The sequence below is a fragment of the Gopherus evgoodei genome, chromosome 1, assembly GCF_007399415.2.
Source record: "Gopherus evgoodei ecotype Sinaloan lineage chromosome 1, rGopEvg1_v1.p, whole genome shotgun sequence".
In the NCBI taxonomy this organism is placed as follows: Eukaryota; Metazoa; Chordata; order Testudines; family Testudinidae; genus Gopherus; species Gopherus evgoodei.
In genome coordinates, this window is record NC_044322.1 from 5,023,983 (window position 1) to 5,036,250 (window position 12,268).

The 12,268-nt window shown below is 42.9% G+C and overlaps 1 protein-coding gene across 4 annotated transcripts in view; it reads left to right on the top strand.

Annotated features, from left to right (window-relative positions):
* The window catches only part of SLCO2B1 (solute carrier organic anion transporter family member 2B1), a 133,829-nt gene that overhangs the window by 20,076 nt on the left and 101,485 nt on the right, over positions 1-12,268 (top strand). The window contains exons 1-2 of one of the 4 annotated variants that reach the window (XM_030556685.1): positions 5,020-5,113; positions 5,621-5,768. The exons of 1 other annotated variant lie outside the window; for it this stretch is intronic. The gene's annotated coding sequence lies outside the window, so the exon portion shown is untranslated. Of the gene's footprint in view, positions 1-5,019; positions 5,114-5,190; positions 5,251-5,620; positions 5,769-12,268 lie in introns of those variants that run through there. 2 more of the 4 variants (XM_030556693.1, XM_030556676.1) reach the window with 2 other exon arrangements.

A 12,268-nucleotide genomic window follows, 5' to 3' on the forward strand; every position in this document is an offset into this window, starting at 1 on the left:
AATTTGTTCCAAAACGTTCCATAGAACTGAGGTTAAACTAACAGGCCTATAGTTTCCTGGATCACATTTTTCTTTCCTTTCTTAAAAATGGATACTATATTAGCAATTCTCCAGTCATAAGGTACAACCTCCGAGTTTACAGATTCATTAAAAATCCTTGCTAGTGGACTTGCAATTTCATGTGCCAGTTCCTTTAATATTCTTGGATGGAGATTATCCAGGCCCCAGATTTGGTCCCATTAACTTGAGTTTGAGTTCCACTTTGGATGTGGTCATTTCTACTTCCACATCCTAATTTTCATTATCTACCCTGCCACTATTCTTAAGATCCTCATTAAAAATGTAGGCATAGTATTCCAATAGGTGTTGGGCCATGCCTAGATTATCTTTAATCTCCACTCCATCCTCAGTGTTTAGTGGTCCCATTTCTTCTTTTCTTGTTTTCTTTTTATTTATATGGCTAAAGAATCTGCTGTAATTCAAACAGGGAAGTCCAATAGTATTTATTACACAGGAGGTCAGACTATTGATCGCTTTGGCTTTATAATCTCTTCTGAAGCAATGGTGCTTCCACCACTCCTTTTGGAAGACTCAACACTAGAAAACTCCCTATAAGGAACAATCACACTGTTATGAAATAAATATGAAAATACTTTTTTATTAAAGGCATTTCATATCCATGAACATTAACTTAAAGCTCTTGAGACTCAGGTATTTCAAACTTCCAACATTCATCAGTCCTTAATTTTTAAAATTAGCCTAAGGGATTTAACAAACATTTAAAAAAAGGAGTTCTTTCTATTGATGTCAGTGTGACTAACTCGAGGTATATAAAGTCAATCACATACATACATGTCTTTACAGGATCAAGGCCTGCTATATTGGTCAGAGAAGGTCACCAATATAAACAGCTGCAAAAATGAACTTGTGTCCCTAGGTGGCAGTATTGGTGAAGGAATAAAGCACCAGACTGCAGGCCTTCAGTATGCTTCCTTCCTTCCTTGAGGATTGTGCTTACTGTCAAAGTAGGACATTTCAATCAACTAAGTATTTGCACTTTTTATCGAGTCTGTTACCCTTTGTCTTCTCAAGTATTATTTCTAAATTATTAATACTATTTGTTATAAACCAACAGCATGCTGGGCACTGTACAAAACCATGGACCCTACTCCAAGGAATTTACAGTCAGACAGCATGATCCTAAATAGCTCATGGCATTCATCATTGCTATAGGCTCTGAGGATTAAATGATTAGCCCAAGGTTACATAGCAGGATGGTAGCACATCCAGACATTATCTCAGTTCTAGTCCACTGTTTTAACCACAAAACCAGGATTTTCTTTTTGGCTGGAATGCAGTAGGAGTTCAGGACCCTCAGCAAATCTGAGGAGGCCCTCAGTGACTCACTGTTCAGCCTAATATATCAACCATGCACCTAGCGAGCATCTGCAGCTCCCTTTAACTTTGGATTTGGCCCACAGAAATTCAAAGCTGAATTATTCCTTGGCTTGTGCGGGGCTCCTACTGAGTCAATGGGAGTCATACATGCAAACATCCCAGAGTAGTATTTGGTCCTAACGATGTAATAATTTTTTGAATAAGTATAAAATTCCTTGAAAATGTATCTGACTGCAAACTTGCATGTGTTGGAAAGGCAACATCAAACTGTGTGTTGTAATATTTCTGTATAAAACAGTTCATATGCAATGAAGCTATAGACAAGAGAGCTTTCTGCAGAACTTCCAAGAGAAAATTGAATGGTAGATTGGATGCATAATATGGCCAGGGCCCAAACCATCTAGGGCTTTATAGATCAAAACCTCCATCTTAAACTTCACTCTTTGACATTTTCTTGTCCTTAATAGGAATAAAAGACTAGTGTTTCATTGTCTTTGTTTTTCTAGAATTTAGAAAACAAAGTCCTTGAAGCAGTGGAATGGATGATGTTTAATGATAAGCCCAAAGTGAGACAGGCAGTCAGCTTCCTGATAAGAGCCCAAATAGAAAATAAAGTGGATCCAGCCACTCCTCCCCCTAATATAATCTTTAGGTATGGTTGGATCAGGTTCAGTATTTAGTGGGAGGAATAGCTCAGTGGTTTGAGCACTGGCTTCTTAAACACAGGCTTCTGAGTTTAATCCTTCAGGGGGTCATTTAGGGATCTGGGGCAAAACTCTGTCTGCGGATTAGTCCTGCTTTGAGCAGCAGGTGGGACTAGATGATCTCCTGAGGTCCCTTCCAACCCTGATACTCTATGGGTCCAGACAGCCCTCAATTTTAGAAAAGTTCGCACTTGTATCCAATTCTAGATCCAGATCCAAACTCTGTGAATGGGGCTCATCTCTGTTCACAGCAGAAAATCTACGTGCTCACAATTTTAAAGACCTCACTCCACTCCATTCCCTCAGTATCTCTACTATCACAGGTTTTTTTTTAACCTGATTAGATATTTCTAAGTTCAAAAAGCACAAAAAGATCTTCTCATGCGGCCATGGACAAGAATTCCAATAACAGGTGCTGCAATGGCAATAGGGAAACCAGCCACACATGTATCCTGTGGACTTCCTAAGAATATATGTGGAAGAAGCAGTGTGCCAACAGGTTCTGATGTCCTAGAATGAAAGACAGGCAACTCAGGGGATGTCTAGTGAACTGCCTTGAGAAAATGTCTCTGAGATCATCCACAGAGATCCTTATTTTATGCTAAAAGGAGGCAGAGACAAATAAAAGCATCTTGAATACATTAATATTGAAAAGGGAGTGGTTTGGATTTTGCAGAATCGAAACTAGGGCTTGCTCAGCTGTGGGTCTTATTTTACCTGACCCACCAAATCTGGGGACTTGATAACGAGGTTCTGACTTTGAACCATTTCAAAACCAGTATTTTAAGTCTGTAGCTTCCAAAGCAACTGTGCCCCAGTTGTTCCAAACAGAAATAAAAAGTATGCACCAGGAAAAGATAAGCAGAAAAAGCAGCACATACTGTGTATCTGATCTCTTCCTCCTTCCCAAGGAACCTAATTAGCACAGTGCATAGCAAATCAGGGTCAACTACTGCTCAGATTGCCATTGTCTGGTGACATTTGCACCAAGTTTAGCAGAAGGGATTAAGATAAGCATCCATATGTCTTATCTGAACCAAATCTCCAAACCTGTCGAAGTCCACCTCTGCGATGTCTCAGGACCAAAATACATAGGGCCATGCCCAATCCTGGTGTAAGCAGGTGCAACCTCTTGGGGCTAAATTCATCACTGGAATAACCAAGTGGAACTATATTGAATTCAATGAGTGAACTTGTCCCACTAGTTTCAGTGGAGTTGTTCCCACTGAATCTGACACTTAAGGCCAATATTAATATGCTGAATTTCTCTAGTGCTTTTCATCTAAACTTTCCAAGCACTTTCCTGACATTAAAAAGTTCAACTTCACGTTACTCTGGGAAGTGTTACCTCCATTTTACAGATGAAGTTAAGTGACTTGGCCAAGGCCAAGCAACGAGTCAGTGACAGAGCAGGGAGTAGAAACCAGAATTCCTGAATCCCAGGTTGTGTTTTAACTATCAGAATAGGTTCTCTTCTTGTCTAAAAGGTAAAACAAAGCATGAGAGTAGTGCACTCTCCCTATTTAAGGGGATCCAGCTATCCTTATTCTTAGGAAAATATTTTCCACTCTGCATATATTTTCATTCCAAAAAAGGCCATCTAGCCTCTGTACTTCAGTCGAGTTGGAAGGTGAGTCTTTTTCCTCCCCATTCCTATATGTCCCTATTTATAGCGCTCAAAAGTTATTTCTTATTACCTCTATTACAGTAGCACCTAGAGGACCTGATTAGGGATCAGGACCCTATGGTGCTATGGTACACACCCTGTCCCAGTTGAAAAGCATGATGAAATAAAAGCAGATGGATAAAACAAATCAATGGAGGAGGAGGACAGCGTATACATGAAACAATCCTGATTAGCTTGATAAATAAAGGTGTCAGCACAACTGCTGCCAGAGATCTAATCTATCTGCAGTGAACTATTGTGCTGGTATCTGAGTACTGATGAGCTTTGACACCAAAGTGCACATGCAGGGCCTCCTGGGTCGAGGAATGTTTGTGTCTAGGGTGTTGGGTCAGCTTATTAAAGATATACGTGCAGGCTACTAAATTTGGGTTCAGATTTGAAATGAGCTCGCCTCCCTTTGTGAAGTTAGAGGCTGTTTAGATTGGGAGTCTTGGTTAGGAGACCATCTTCACATGCAAAAACAGAATACTGCCTGGCGTGTGAGTGTCCTTGATATAACAAAAGTGAGAAGACCGGTAATTCCAGCGGATCAGTGTGCACTCAATGAACATTATAAATATTTTTTTAAATGACAAGCTTGAAGAGAAAAAATCCTGTTTTCCCTTGACAGATTTAGCTGGTGTTGTTTGTACTTTAATTTCTCTTGTTCTTATCTGAAAATGCTGTAGTGATTAGTTATAGAAACAAATGCTCTAAATCACAAATCCATAACCAACACTGCAGCTTAAAAAGCCACAAGTAACAAATCAGAATAACAAGACAAACATGACCAACAAAGCACATGAGATTAGGGTTGCCAATTTTGGTTAGACATTTTCCTGGACATTTCATCACATGATGAAAGATTAATTTTTAATTCCTGGAGACTCCAGGGCAATTCTGGAGGGTTAACAATCCTATATGAGATGGATCCTAGCAGTATATTTGAGAAAGAGATAAGAAGCAGGAATTTTAGCAAAGATTGCTGTTTTTGTGGGAATTTTTTTAAAATCAAGAGCTATTAAATTTTCAAAATATTTGGCTAAAAATTCAAACAAACAAGAGCCTTTGAAATTTTTGGCTCCAAAAATGTGTAAATAAAAGGCTTAAAACCAACAAAAATGGCAGAAAATCCAAGTGCAGACAGACAGATTGCAAAACTGGAAGTTAGAAAAAGATCTTTGGCAATTTCAAATCAGAAGCATAGGCTAAGTCCCTCCCTCCAACACACAAACTCTCCACCCCAAACTGGAAAGTTAAGTATTCTATGGCTAGAAAACACATTGGCTGAGGATTGTGTTTGCTACAGCAGCACTGAGACTATGAAAAGAGGTGTCTAGAAATTGTGAGTATCCTGAGTGTATAAGGACGAAGGTTATTGAGCTGCTTGCTGCTTAACTTGTTTTGATTTTTCCTCCAAATTCAGACCTCGGGACAGCTTATGTGTCTATAAATCCGTAGCTGCCTGAGCTGCTTTCCACAGTGAGTTATTTTTATACAACTTCTTAGATTGTGCAGGACTTGGATTTCTTAGCAGCTCAAAAAGAGGGAGAGGGCACAAATGTTCTGTACTGTTTGTTCCACTAACAGTTTGCGCTTGTTTATTTCTTTGATTCTCTTGTTCTAACAAAACAACCATACTTTTACACTGCAGCCTTAGGCATAACCCATGTGGAGTTAAATGATCTAGTGAAATAGAATGGAAGTTCCGCAGTGTTGTTCAAGAAAGTCACTTCACTATAGGAGATTTCACTAACCCAGACTCACTTTTCACTGCATTTATTTTAGGGCAGGGTGGATTTCTAGGGAGACATAAACCATTCCCTATGTCTGAGTACATTTATCCCCTTAGGCTGAAGTTGGTGACATGGAAATAGTGCTCTGTATTGCAAGAAGAGGGATTCTTATTGGATTCCTGAGGAGAGACTCAACTAGTCAATTAAGGAGCATATTGCTGCTTCATCTCCTTGGCCAGATGACAAAGACTGTGACAAGAGCTGGTAGGTGTTAAAGTGACAGAAAAATCAGGCGTTAACCTAACAGTGCTGCAGCTCTACACAGACTGTATGAGGACAATATCCCCTGCAGTCCGAGTGGCTGCTTTGCAGGTGTACATACTGAACATCATGCTATGTTGCAGCCCTTTGATTTATTATGTGAACAGCCTGGGGCGGAATTATTAGCTTTGGAGAGTGGAGTCTTCAATTCACAGAACAAGCACAGAGCAGTAGTTTCAGAGCAGGTTCCCCTGCATTGTCCCAGAAATCTTTCTCAGCCTTGACTTTGTTGGCTCAACTCTAGGGGGAAGAGAACGCTTTGATCTCCGCAACTCGTCCAGTCCTTGGTCATCGAACCACAGGAATTGCCATGCTGGTTCAGACCAGAGCTCCAGCTATGTGCTCCAGCTCCCTGTCTCTGACAGTTGGCGGCACATGATGCTTCAAAGGGAAAATAAGAGCTTCACGATAGCCAGATGTGGAATGCTCTGCTTCCCATGGAGGTTTTCCCCCAATCCTTAATAAATAGAGATAATTTAAACTCAGAAATATGATGTTTTATCTCCTGTCCCATTCTCCTTTGTTACCATTAACTGTTAGAACTTTAGATATTCTTGTTCTCCATATAAATGTTTCAGCTGAAATTTCCTTTCAGGGCCAGAGAGCCAATGATACCAGTTGTGATGGTGTTTTTTATGAGGGGGATGTCTGTCCCGTAGACTCTTCCAACTCTTTTCACAAAGGACACTGAACAGCCATCAGTTGGTAATGACTTTCAGTCAGTGCTAAACTTGGCTGCATTTGCTCTGTTGAGCTTTAGGTGAAAGGCTCTGCACTACCAGAAAACAATTTACAGTTGCCACTGTTCCATTTTCACGTAGCATTATCAAGGGAGAGGAACGGTGACCCTCGTGTTTTGGGACTGGGAGATGAAGGTTTAATCCCCTATCTTCTGCAGACTGCCTGTGTGACTTAGGATTAGATCCACAATGGGACTTAGGCACCTGGTTCCCCATTTTAGGCATCACTGCAACCCACAAAATAACCTTTTAGATGTCACCTAATCCTGTAGGTGCCTCAGCTGTTTATAAATGATTAAAGAGTCTTTGGAGGAGAGGGACTGGAACTCCTGCCTTTTAAGTGAATGCCCTAACTACCAGGCCACATTGTCTCACTCTGGTCAATGACGCTAAGTATTTATCCACAGTGAAACAGCTTCAGCAGGAGAGATTGAGGGACACTCCCTATCAGAATATCCCTTATTTAGAGCACGCCGAGAGGTGTGAGAGATCCTGTTCAAATTCTCTCTCCCTCAGGCAGAGTGGGGAATTGAATCCATCCACATCCCAGGTGAGCTCTCTAACCACGGAGTTAAATGTTATAAGGTGGGTGATGGCACCACCTCCTCATCTGGCAAGTTGCATGGATTTAGGTGCCTGTCTCACTCCTTCTCACAAGAAATAACTTAGGCACCTAAGCCATGTCAATTCAGTGGAGGGGTTCCTGGTTGTTGATTGCAAACAGAGATTGGTGCCTCCCTGTAGCCTGGATTTAAGTGTCTCTCTCTCTGTGAAAGAGGTGGGGCTTAGGACATCCTCCTCTCCTTGGCATCTCCCATTGGATAGCTAGGCAGCTCCATGCCTAGCATGCTGGCTTTTGTAGATTGTATAGTTAAGCACTTATCCTGTGATTTTCTAGGCACCTAAAGGTTAGGTGCTGTGACGCTGAGCATTGCAATGCACAAATCTCTTTCTGGATCTGAGCTGTTGCTTTTCTGTGCCTCCGATTCTTGCATCTGTAAAATTGCCTACCGCACACAGGAGCTGAGAGACTCAGTGAGTAAATGTTTGAGCCCCTCAGACAGAAGATGCACTAGCCATAAAAAGTATTAACAGGGAACCTTCTCCTGGCAGTTCCTAGCTTGTCAGGATTGTTGTTGATATACAACTACTGTATAGTGAGCAGAAAATCATAACCAGTCACTTCTATTTGTAACCTCTCCCAAACATGATAATACCCATTCAGGGTCAGTCTACAAGGGCGATCATCTGAGTGACAGCCTGTACTTTCCTTTAGATTGTGAATGAAGGAAAGAACTTAACATTTTTATAAAGCTAGGTTTTGCTTCTCTCACTTTCCTAATATGTAGGCAGTTAGATGTATGCTCAACTGCCCTCAGCTGGATGGAAGCAGAATTGCTAAAAGGTTTTGTATCTTTGTTGCCATCTAGTGGCAGCAAACTAGAGAGGGTATAAAGCCTAATATTACTTCAGCTTAAGAAGATTCTCCTTTAGCCTAAGTGGGAGTAGAGGTTTGGTTTTGGGAACTAAAAATCCTAGGTTCTGCCCACAATGCATCTGCATCCAAAAATCCAAACTGACCTGGGTGGGGGTCTGAAACAAGGGCACAAACTGTTCATTGACTTACACCTTGTGCAACCCCATTGACTTCCTTCAGCCCAGGAACACAGACAGGTCAGATATTAATTAAAACCTGATTCTTGCCGCCTTCTTTAGCAGAGTTCTGGAGCAGGGCTATAGTGAGGCACAGCAGGGCATCTTTGGATGGTAAACATAGTAAGGCTGGCAGAGGACATTCGCAGAGACCTAACATAAGAATTATTCAGAATTAAAGCCATGAGGGAGGGATGCAAAGAGTTACTGCAGCTAATTGCTCATATTTGGGGGCCTGGGTCCAAATGCTGTCTTAAGGTTGCTACTGAAATAATTTGTTTGGTAGCTGTCATTGGGTATGGCTGCCCTATAACACAGTATGAAGGAGCTGACACTCCCTTCCTCAGTTTCTATCCATGATGTTGGTCTTTTCAGCTTTCCAGGAGATATGGTTTTCCAGGAGATACATGCTGGAGATATGGCTCAGCCCTTATAACCAAGTGATAAACGTAACCCTTTCCAAGGTAGCAAAAGTCCCACAAAAAAAGTCCCAAACAAAAATAGTCCTTTGTTGTTCAGGGCTTTTCTTCAGCCTGCCCTCTGGGCCCTGTTCCTAGTCCCTTCTGTACTACTTTTGAGAGTAATTGATCTAGTACAGAGCACTTGTTCCCCTCGTGGGTTCCCCCTGGAATACTCAGCCTCCTGCAGACCTTGGTTCAGGGCTTTCCACATGAGCCCTCCCATTCCTTGTGGATTGTCCCAGGCTGATCTCTCTCAGTCTTTTTAATAAGACACGGGGGACCATTAAACTGTCACGTGATCTTCTGTAGTCCCATCTTCTTAGGCTGGGAAGCAGCTAATTAAATATGGCACAGTGTGGGTGGCCCCTTCTCCCCTTAAAAGGGCCAATCACCCTATGACAGGAGCCTTAGCCTAGAATACAGTCTGTCATCTGTCAGCATGGCAAATGCTAATACAGCAGAGAATTTGGACTTGAGGGAAAGCCTATACTTGAGAGAAACCTAGGACGGAAATAGGCAGTTTGTCTGGTTTCTGCCTGTCGTGGGGCTGACTTCAGCTCGTACTAGTTATGCAATATGACCCTTAGAAAAACAAAACAGAAAACAGACAACCACTAAATCATCAGCAGTCATCAAAGTGGATTGAACCTCAGAACAAACATCAGCTAGTAAAAAACCACTAGTCCTGATTACATCCTGAAGCTGCAATGGGATTGCTGTATGTCAGCACAAGGCATGCTGCTTCTAGACTTTGACAAAATACTGAATCTACATATCTTTGTTAGAGCCGACCTTTAGACACTGCTTTGGAAATTTTGTAAAGTAAACACGATCATAAAGACAGGAGTATCAGAGGGGTAGCCATGTTAGTCTGGATCCACAACAACAGCGAGGAGTCTGGTGGCACCTTAAAGACTAAGTTTTATTTGGGCATAATCTTTTGTGGGTAAAAAACCCACTTCTTCAAATGCATGAAGACAGGAGTGTTAAATCTGCTGCAGAATAATCCAAACCATGGGGAAGCTTGGTCTTGGGAAATTACTCAAACAGGTTGTTATTGCACAGGGTTTCTCAAATGGGGTCGCTGCTTGTGTGGGGAAAGCCCCTGGTGGGCCGGGCTGATGTGTTTACCAGCCTCATCTGCAGGTCCAGCCGATCACAGTTCCCACTGGCCGTGGATCGCTGCTCCAGACTAATGGGAGCTGCTGGAAGTTGCACGGGCCAAGGAACTTACTGGCTGCCGCTTTCAGCAGCTCCCATTGGCCAGAGCAGTGATCCGCAGCCAGTGGGAGCCACGATCGGCCAGACCTGTGGATGGGGCAGGTAAACACACTGACCTGGCCCTCCCAGGGCCGCCCAACGGGGAGGCAAGTGGGACAATTTTCCCCAGACCCCGCAGGGGCCCCCACGAGAGTTTTTCAGTCCTGCACTTGCTCCAGGGCCCCCGGAAAACTCTCACGGGGCCGGGGCCCCTGGAGCTTCTTCCACTCTGGGTCTTTGGCGGTGGGTCCCGGAGTGGAAGGACCCCCCACTGCTAAATTACCGCCAAAGTGGGGGCGCCCTGCCGCCGAAGACCCCAGGCCCTCTGAATCCTCTGGGCGGCCCTGGGCCCTCCAGAGGCTTTCCCTATACAAGCAGGGCCCCCTCTTTGAGAAACCCTGTTATTGCATAATCCCCATCTTCTCTATTTATGTAACATGCTGAGATTTCAAATGTCAGCAAAAAAGATTTCTCTTCTGCCCTGTGTGTACTCTCCTCATTTCCTTCTCTCTGCTACTTTTGATTGTTTCTCTTTGGACATGATGGGTGTATTCAACTCCATGAGCTTTTGGGAATTGAGTTTGTATGAAAGGCACAAAACAAAACTGTAGTGTGTTGAGCTGCCTACATATGTATGTGCATCACTGCCCTCTGCTGGATGGAATCAGAAAAGCTCAACTGTGATTCATAGTCCTATACTACTACAAAGTACAGGTAATTCTCCTTGAGCCCGTAAGAGGAGCATTAGCAACAGGAGTTTTATTCCCTGGAGTCTCCAAGAAGTTGTGAGTGGCTGAGGTGTGTAGTGACAACCACAAATTACCTTGAATGTGATCTGTCAGTGCAATTTACTGTGCCTATGTTGCTCAAATCAGTATTGCCTGAGGTGCCCAGTGTTTAGGACATTACTGTATACTGCATTCTTCTGAGGCAACAGCAAAAGTCTGAATGCTGTTCTCTATACTAGTTACCAGTTACAAAACTAGCTGCTCCTTCTTTCCTTAACCTGTTTCCTCCAAGGTGAGCTTTAGGCGTTGACTAAGTGGCCATGTGGGATACCATGTTGCAAGGAGAGTTCCATGGCTCCTGTATGAGTTCTATTGCAGAACCAGGCAACGGGCCAGAAGACCGTCATGGGTCAGAAGCCTACATCCAGAACGCTGTTTGGGGCAGAGGCTGTCTCCCTGAGTTTGTCTACATGGTGCTTTAGTCTGCACCAGCCTGTTGTGCTCTAACTAGCCAGTGTGGCCCCTACTGGTGCACACTCACAGTTCCCAAGTGCCTCTTAATGTGATACTGTTTGAAAGCAGGCTTCACATGGGACCATTAGTGTGCAACACATTAGTGAACGTTAGAATTTACATACCTCTCGGGCAGATTAAAATGCCATGTAGAGAGTTAGATCGATATTATATGTTCTCAAAATATGTGCATAAAGACAATCTGTGCAGGAGACAGAGCTTTCTTGGAGGCTTGTCCCAGACTGTAAAATGAACAACTTATGGTACTAAGGCCCATTACAAATCTCACCACCTTCTGCTCCAAGTTCGAGGCACAGCTTTTGACCTGCCTTCTCTTGTACAAGCATATAGCATCATGTACATAAAATCATAGAAGATCAGGGTTGTAATCCGTGTTGAGTGTTCCTGATCACCTTCCTCTTCTCCACGTGCTTCAGAATGGATTCCTTGAGGACCTGCTCCCTGATTTTGCTGGGGACTGAAGTGAGTGTCATAACTCTCCCACTCAGATCTGAACCTTAGAGTTCAGAACATGAGAAGTTAGCATGAAACCTCCAAACTTAATTACCAGCTTGGATCTGATATCGCTGCCACAAGCCAGAAAATTCCAGTGTCTGGCTCACTCTGGTCTCCCCAAAACCTTCCCTGGGGAATCCCAAGACTCAGATACCCTGAGTCTCACCACAAAGGGAAATAATCCACTTCCCTTCCCACTCTTTACCTCCTCCCAGATTTTCCCACCCTGGGTACTCTAGGAGATTCCCTGCTTCAAGTCCTTGAAACACAGCACTGAGAAATCAAATATTTCTCTCCCCTCACCCAGAGGTTATGCAAATTGAGGCTTAGTAAAACTAACACAAAGAGATTCTCTCTCCCTCCCCCCGTCTTCTTCCTCCCACCAATTCCCTGGTGAGCCCCCACTAGAAATAAATCCAGCAGGTCTTAAAAAGAAAGCTTTATATAAAAAGAAAGAAAAGGACATAAAAATGGTCTCTGTATCAAGGTGACAATATACAGGGTCAATTGCTTAAAAGAAAAAATGAATAAACAGCATTATCCAAAAAGAATACAATATAAAACATTCCAGC